The sequence below is a fragment of the Phoca vitulina genome, unplaced genomic scaffold (assembly GCF_004348235.1).
Source record: "Phoca vitulina isolate PV1807 unplaced genomic scaffold, GSC_HSeal_1.0 scaffold4, whole genome shotgun sequence".
Lineage (NCBI taxonomy): Eukaryota > Metazoa > Chordata > Mammalia > Carnivora > Phocidae > Phoca > Phoca vitulina.
This window is the reverse complement of record NW_022589707.1, coordinates 56,429,970-56,437,091: the sequence shown is the minus strand read 5'-3', so window position 1 is coordinate 56,437,091 and position 7,122 is coordinate 56,429,970. Positions and strand designations below refer to the sequence as shown.

The following is a 7,122-nucleotide window of genomic DNA, read 5'->3' as shown; positions in this document are numbered from 1 at the left end:
ATGGAAAACATACAATTGTGTGGTGTAAAACCAATGTTTATTCTTTTTTTTTTTTAAAGATTTTATTTATTCATTTGAGAGAGAGATTTATTCATTCACAGAGAGAGAGAGAGAGAGCACGAGCAGGGGGGAGAGGCAAAGGGAGAAGCAGACTCCTCACTGAGCAGGGAGCCCCATATGGGACTCAATCCCATGACCTGGAGATCACGACCTGAGCCAAAGGCAAATGCTTAACCATCTGACCCACCCAGGCACCCCACCAATGTTTATTCTTAAAATTGTTTCTAGAAGAGCAGGAGAAAGCATAACAAGTCCTTCTGAGTACCATTTTCAGATAGAAAATGCTATAAAAGAATAATCTCAAATAAACTAATGAAAGATTCATCACTCAATTCTTAACACTTTTTCCTCTATATTAATAAAAAGTATATACTTGTCTGTAAAAGTGTCACTTGTTAATTAAAACCATTTATAAAATACCCTAAAGGAAAATATATGAGGCAGTTCTACTAGCTTCCTTGTTAATTGTTAGTGCACCCAGGTACTCTGAAACTTGCAGGCTTTGTACCAGCATTTCTCTGTCAGGAACTTTTTTTTACTAGAGATTTATACTTGGTTCAGTTTCTCATCCATCTCTTCAGAAAGACCATTCCTAAAGTAGCAGAACCCTGTTACTCTCATCCTATCCTACCCAGCTTGATTTATTCTTTTTTTTTTTTTTAAGATTTTATTTATTTATTTGACAGAGAGAGACACAGCGAGAGAGGGAACACAAGCAGGGGGAGTGGGAGAGGGAGAGGCAAGCTTCCCACTGAGCAGGGAGCCCGATGCAGGGCTCGATCCCAGGACCCTGGGACCATGACCTGAGCCAAATGCAGAGGCTTAACAACTGAGCCACCCAGGCACCCCAGCTTGATTTATTCTTAACATTTATTATATTTCAATAAATCTGTAACATATCATGTATAAGAAGTACCGTTAGTTCGTCGCATTGTGGCTTTAGAATACGTACATAAATTCTCTAACACCCCTCCCTTCTAAGGTAAGCCAGATTCCTGTCCTCTTTAATGAGAGCCAGACTACATGACTATTAATGAATAGAATGTTCAGAAGTGGCAATGAGTCTAAGTCTCTTGAGTGGCCTGCTGTGAGAGAAGTTAGCAACCATGGGTACTCATGAAGCCTGTAAGAGGCCAACTGAGGAAGTGAGGCTTCCTTCTAACAATCAACACTAACTGCCCAGCTCTGTGAGTGAGTCACCTTGAAACCAAAGTGTTTGGCTCCAACCAAGCTTTCAGATGACTGCAGTCTCAGCTGACATTTTGATTGCAATCTTGTGAGAGAAGATAAGCCAAAGCTGCACAGCAAAGCAACTCTGTAATTCCTGACCTACAGAGACTGTTAAATATTGTTATTTTTAAAAGTATGAAATTTGATAATATGTTGTTATAAATCAATAGCTAATACAATCACTATTGAAAAAGTACTACCCATTTTACTAACAAAATCCTCTCTTAATGCCTACAATTGCCATTTTATATTTAACAAAAGAGATCTTTGAAACTAATTTAGATCTTTATCTTAATCATGTATCACTCTCTTGCATACTCATAGAAGGAAAATGCAAGTGAAAGAAATTGGTGATGATGTACCTAAAACTTCATTTTAGTATCCAATTTCTCTAGCTATATTTTCAACTTAGTATTATCAACATCTGTGTTTTTCAGCACAATACAATATGTAGTGACATGAGGAGTGTTGATAAGGGTGTCCTACACTACTGTCTATAAGATTTTCTTCTCAGCAGTTAACCCTCATTATGCAAGTTTTGTTGGTAGTGTTTTCTCAATCTCACCATGTTGTCAGACAATAAAAATTATATTGATTTCATTTCCTGGTCAATAGTTATTATAAGATACATCTGCATTTAGACATTAAAATATTTTTAAAAGTGTCTTTGAATTAGTGAAATAAAGTATATATGAATATGATTATTGGTTAATTGCCATCATCTCTGCTAGAATGTAAAAAGCAAAGACTTTCTCTTGTGCATCATTATATCCCCAGCCTATCATGGTGCTTGGGACATAACAGGTGCTGAATAAATATTTTTCCAATGACTGAATGAATACACACACGTATACATAAAATTAGTGAATAATACGTACTAAATATGAACATTCTCTGGTTTGTTTATCTACATGAACTTCAAAAAGTTTTAAGTAAGTATTATAATAAATTGTGTTTCCAAGTTGAAAAAGTTTATGATTTAAAATTATCAACATTGAGAAAAATCGGTGGTGCAGTCACCTAGAGTATTTCTGTTCCCACCAGGGTCAGCCTCGCCCGAGGCAGTGAAGCTCCGGGGGCTGGAGCCTCCCGGCTCCAGGGAGGTGCCCTCACTCAACCATGGCCCGAAATGCAGAAAAGTCCATGAAGGCCTTAGCAAGATTTCTCCAAGCTCAACTGGAAGAGGGAAAAGTGAAGGAACGAAGACCCTTCCTTGCCTCAGAATGTACTGAGCTGCCCAAAGCTGAGAAGTGGAGACGACAAATCATTGGAGAGATCTCTAAAAAAGTGGCTCAAATTCAGAATGCTGGTTTAGGTGAATTCTGAATTCGTAACCTGAATGATGAAATTAACAAACTGCTAAGAGAGAAAGGACACTGGGAAGTCCGGATAAAGGAGCTGGGCGGTCCTGATTATGGAAAAGTTGGCCCTAAAATGCTGGATCATGAAGGGAAAGAAGTCCCAGGAACGAGGTGATAAGTACTTCGCAGCAGCAAAAGATTTGCCTGGTGTCAGAGAGCTTTTTGAAAAAGAACCTCTTCGTCCTCCAAGAAAGACACGTGCTGAGCTCATGAAAGCAAACGATTTTGAATACTATGGTTACCTCGATGAAGATGACGGTGTCATCGTGCCTTTGGAACAGAAATACGAATAGAAATTCAGGGTTGGATGGTTTTCCCACCATTTCTATTCGTATTTCTGTGGAAAGCCGAGCAAGAGGCCCCGCTGGCGAGAGGAGAAAAGGAGGAGGAGGAGGAAGAAGAGGAAGAGATCAACATATATGCTGTCACCGAGGAGGAGTCTGACGAGGAAGGCAGCCAGGAGAAAGTAGGTGAGGACTGGCAGCAGAAGTTCATCACCCACGTCCCAGTGCCATCCCAGCAAGAGATCGAGGAGGCCCTTGTGTGGAGGAAGATGGAACTCCTCCAGAAGTATGCTAGTGAGATCCTGCAGGCCCAGAGCGAAGAGGCCAAAAGACTTCTGGGCTACTAGGGCTGAGCTGGGACGTGCTCAGGGTCTGGAAATCTGCCAGGAGGCCGTCATCCCCCGCTGGCTCTTGGTGAGCCCACCGGACTCTGCTGTCCTGGGATTGCAGATGGGCTGGCTCGTGCTGCGAGTCTGCCTGCTACCTCCCCTACCTTTTCTAACCCCCTCTCGTGATCCGAAGGGACGGGCTGCCTGTGCCTCCCCGGCAGGCTATGTGCTGAACCCTCAGCTGTCACTTTTGTACAAATGTTTTGCTATTGTAGGAACCCATTTATTTTTATCTAGAGTGTGTAAAACAGGCTGCTCATGGGCTGCCTGTGTTTTACTTAGCTTTCTACTGTCATTCGCTGGGGAGGGAGGTCAATTTATGACTACCATTAAAAAGATGGCAGTTTTTCCTAAAAAAAAAAAAAATCATCAACATTACCTCAGGGTAACTTAAGATAACTATTTTATTTGATACTTTATTTACTATTTAACATTTTTATTGCTATCAGTTTTATAGGAAACCGATGCTTTTGCTTATGAAACTTTCAATAGGAGTTCTTTTTAAGCAACCCTAAAACTCTCCATTTGAATTTACCTTAATCTCTATAATCTGGCATAATATAAATTTACATAAAATAAGTGCTTAAACAGGGCATTATCCATTTTAAAATTTTCCAAGTTTTGGGTGGAGGATATAGAGGAAGTTTCCACCTCCACTCCATTTTTAAAACAAACAAACAAAAAAGTATACTCCATTTTGCTTTCATCTAGTACCAACTTATGTGTGACTATTTTCACCTCTTCATAAGCCAGATCTTTTCCATGTCTACATTCTGAACACCCTATCAAGAAATACTAACTCTCCTTTGTGGCACATACTTTCCAGGAACTGTGCCCATTTTGCAGAAAAATTATGTTTTCATCACCTCAAGGATGACTATGTAGTCAGGATACAAAGGCCAGTTCCCAACAAAAGATGCCTACCAAAGGGCTTTCCTGTGTAGAGTGATCATAATCAATAATACTTCTCCAGTTCCATAAAGCTCAAGATAAATATGACTAAAATGAAAAGGCTTCCCTGGAAAAGACAAGTAAAAGGTATATTGGTTGAGTGGAATGTTAATATATTAATGAAATTGATGACATTAGTGATTTATTTCATTGACAGAATTTAGAATGAGATTCATTTATCATTATCCCATAGTCATTCATCAACAGTACATTGCCCCAAGCATTTAGCCTCCTGTTAGCAGTTTAAGTTTTCTTTGTAGTAATTATACTGGAGAAAGAATACACTGTTTGTGGTCCACTTGATTATAAATAAAATATAAACAAAATTAATATTTTATGGAAAATAATCTTTTATATTCTTCAAGTGATAATTCTATTACTTTGTTTTACATATTTTATATTGCTCTATCTTCTATCCTACCAAAATTATCTACTTTAAAAAGACAATTAATTTTAATTCTACAGTAATACTCTTCTATTCAAAAGGAAGCATGATAATAAAGTCCCTGATAAAAATGGATGAATTTTAGGGGAGCCTGGGTGGCTCAGTCGTTAAGCGTCTGCCTTCGGCTCAGGTCATGATCCCAGGGTCCTGGGATGGAGCCCCGCGTCGGGCTCTCTGCTCAGCGGAAAGCCTGCTTCTCCCTCTCCCACTACCCCTGCTTGTGTTCCCTCTCTCGCTGTGTCTCTCTCTGTCAAATAAATAAATAAAATCTTTAAAAAAAAATGGATGAATTTGATAATGTCCACTTGATTTGTAAGATATTGAAGACATAATCAGATAACATCAATAAATCTACAGCACGTGCACATGCGTGTGCTCGTGTGTGCACACACACACATACACCTCAGAGATACTATGCAAGTACAACCACAGTTTTGCCTGAAAACTGCTCTGCCTCTTGAAAGTCAAAGCCCCTAGAAGACCCATTTTGGAGTTGGAAAGGTTCAGTGAGACTGTCTCACAGCAGAGGCAGATTAGAATGTAAAAATCAAAGGAAAATAGCCTCCGGACAACAAGCCGGAATTTATGGTATTTAGATCAAGTCCTGAAAACATGGCACCTGAAGATTGTACTATGTAGGTTAAATTTAATATTCTTATTTTCTTATTGTCTAATTTGTTCAAGCTAGGAATAAACATGACTATTTTTCCCCTTTGCCACTCAAGGAAATTTTTCTAAGAAGATTCCTAAGTTGTCTCTCAATGACTTAGCTTTTCTAAATCCCTTTTCTAGCTGTTAGTACTTAACAAATAATACATACAGGATAATTTATTGCAGCAGACATTTTTAAGTAAGTTCTTTTTTAAACTTAGCCATAACAGGATATTAAACGTGTTGAAAAAAATCTATAATTCAATTATTTTAAAAATGGAAAGACACTGAAATATGGATATGTATAATATACCGTAGTATCCCAAAACAAAGAGTTAAAATGGGGGAGGGGAATGGCTGTATAGGGTTAGGGATGGATAGAAAATCCAGAAGATGTCAGGAAACCTTCACAGAAGAGATGAATTTTGATTTTTTAAATGAGTAGGAGTGCATCAGACAGTAAAGGTTGGGTTGAGGATACTCTAGGCATATGGCATAAAGGTTTTGAGATATCATGGGGAACAGTGAGAAGTTCAATGGGGAGATCCTATATTACACGTGGGAGTGTAATATAGAGCACCTAGTTAGAGGGTACATTAGTGGACTGGTAAGGAATAGAGGGTACATGATGGAGGAGGTCACATGGATGGATGGGAAGAGAATGTAAGGTTCATGGAGGCAAACCTGTGAAGAAAAGTTGTGGCAAAAACATGAAGACCATGTGGATGCTGTTATGGAGTTTTTATTTTGTCCTTTAGGGAATGGAAGTGCCACCAGTCTTATACTAGGAAAGAAATGATCAAATGTGCAAATTAACGGAAAGTCCATCCTAACAGCTATATGAAGAATGGCTAGGAAACCAGCAGTGGTTAGGCCATCAAAATAGTCCAAACAAAACTTCTAGACTTCTCACAGGCTTCAAGACTCCAAGACATAAATCCCTAATTACAGAATTTTAGGCATTAGGATTTGGAAAAGCATTATGTGACTAAGTTTTTATAAGGTCATTTTAGGTCACAACTTATAAACTTATTACTAGACCGTATATTAACAGAAAGAGACAATGGCAAGGTCAAAACACTCCTAACGCAAAACATGTTAGCTTCTCACCTCATGAGCTTGACACCAGAATTGGGAACATATATTTCAACAAAGCCAACATATTTTTAAAATATGCATTTTTAAATGATACTAGATTTAAGGCATTATGTTAGATGCTAAGACATTAAGTTAGATGCAGGGGCAGGGGTAGAAACGGAATAAGGATCATGAAGTAAAAATGGAGAAAAAAAAAGGGCTGTTGGCAGACATTATAGCCTTTGCATTTCCACTGTTATTTCCTCAATAGTGTCACGGCTTTTCTTACCATTTTAAAACATATTAGTGTAGTTTGCGGGGAGAAATAATTTTAGAACTCACGCACCGATAATCTTAGTGACAAAAGACCTCCATGAGATGAGAATGAAAGGAAACAGGAAACATTTCTGAGCTGATCTACTTGACCTGAATGCTTTATGTCTTACTGACTGATTAAATCAGTTCCCAGTGCTCCTGGAGTTTAAAATAATGGCTGAGAAAATGAGAATGAGTCTTAAATTTACTGATAATTTTGGCAAATGTTGAAATCTGGTCCATGTGCAGCTTAGCCCATTATGCTTCAGTGGTTTTTAATGTACAATGTAGTTTTAAGATTTTTTTTGCCCCAGATAGAAATTGTCTGCCTTACCTTTAGCGAAATTGTATCCACAATG

At 38.4% G+C, this 7,122-nt stretch overlaps 1 pseudogene; it reads left to right on the top strand.

The window, feature by feature from the left end:
• Positions 1-2,409: 2,409 nt before the first annotated feature.
• LOC116630538 lies at positions 2,410-3,282 on the top strand (annotated as a pseudogene).
• Positions 3,283-7,122: the final 3,840 nt, after the last annotated feature.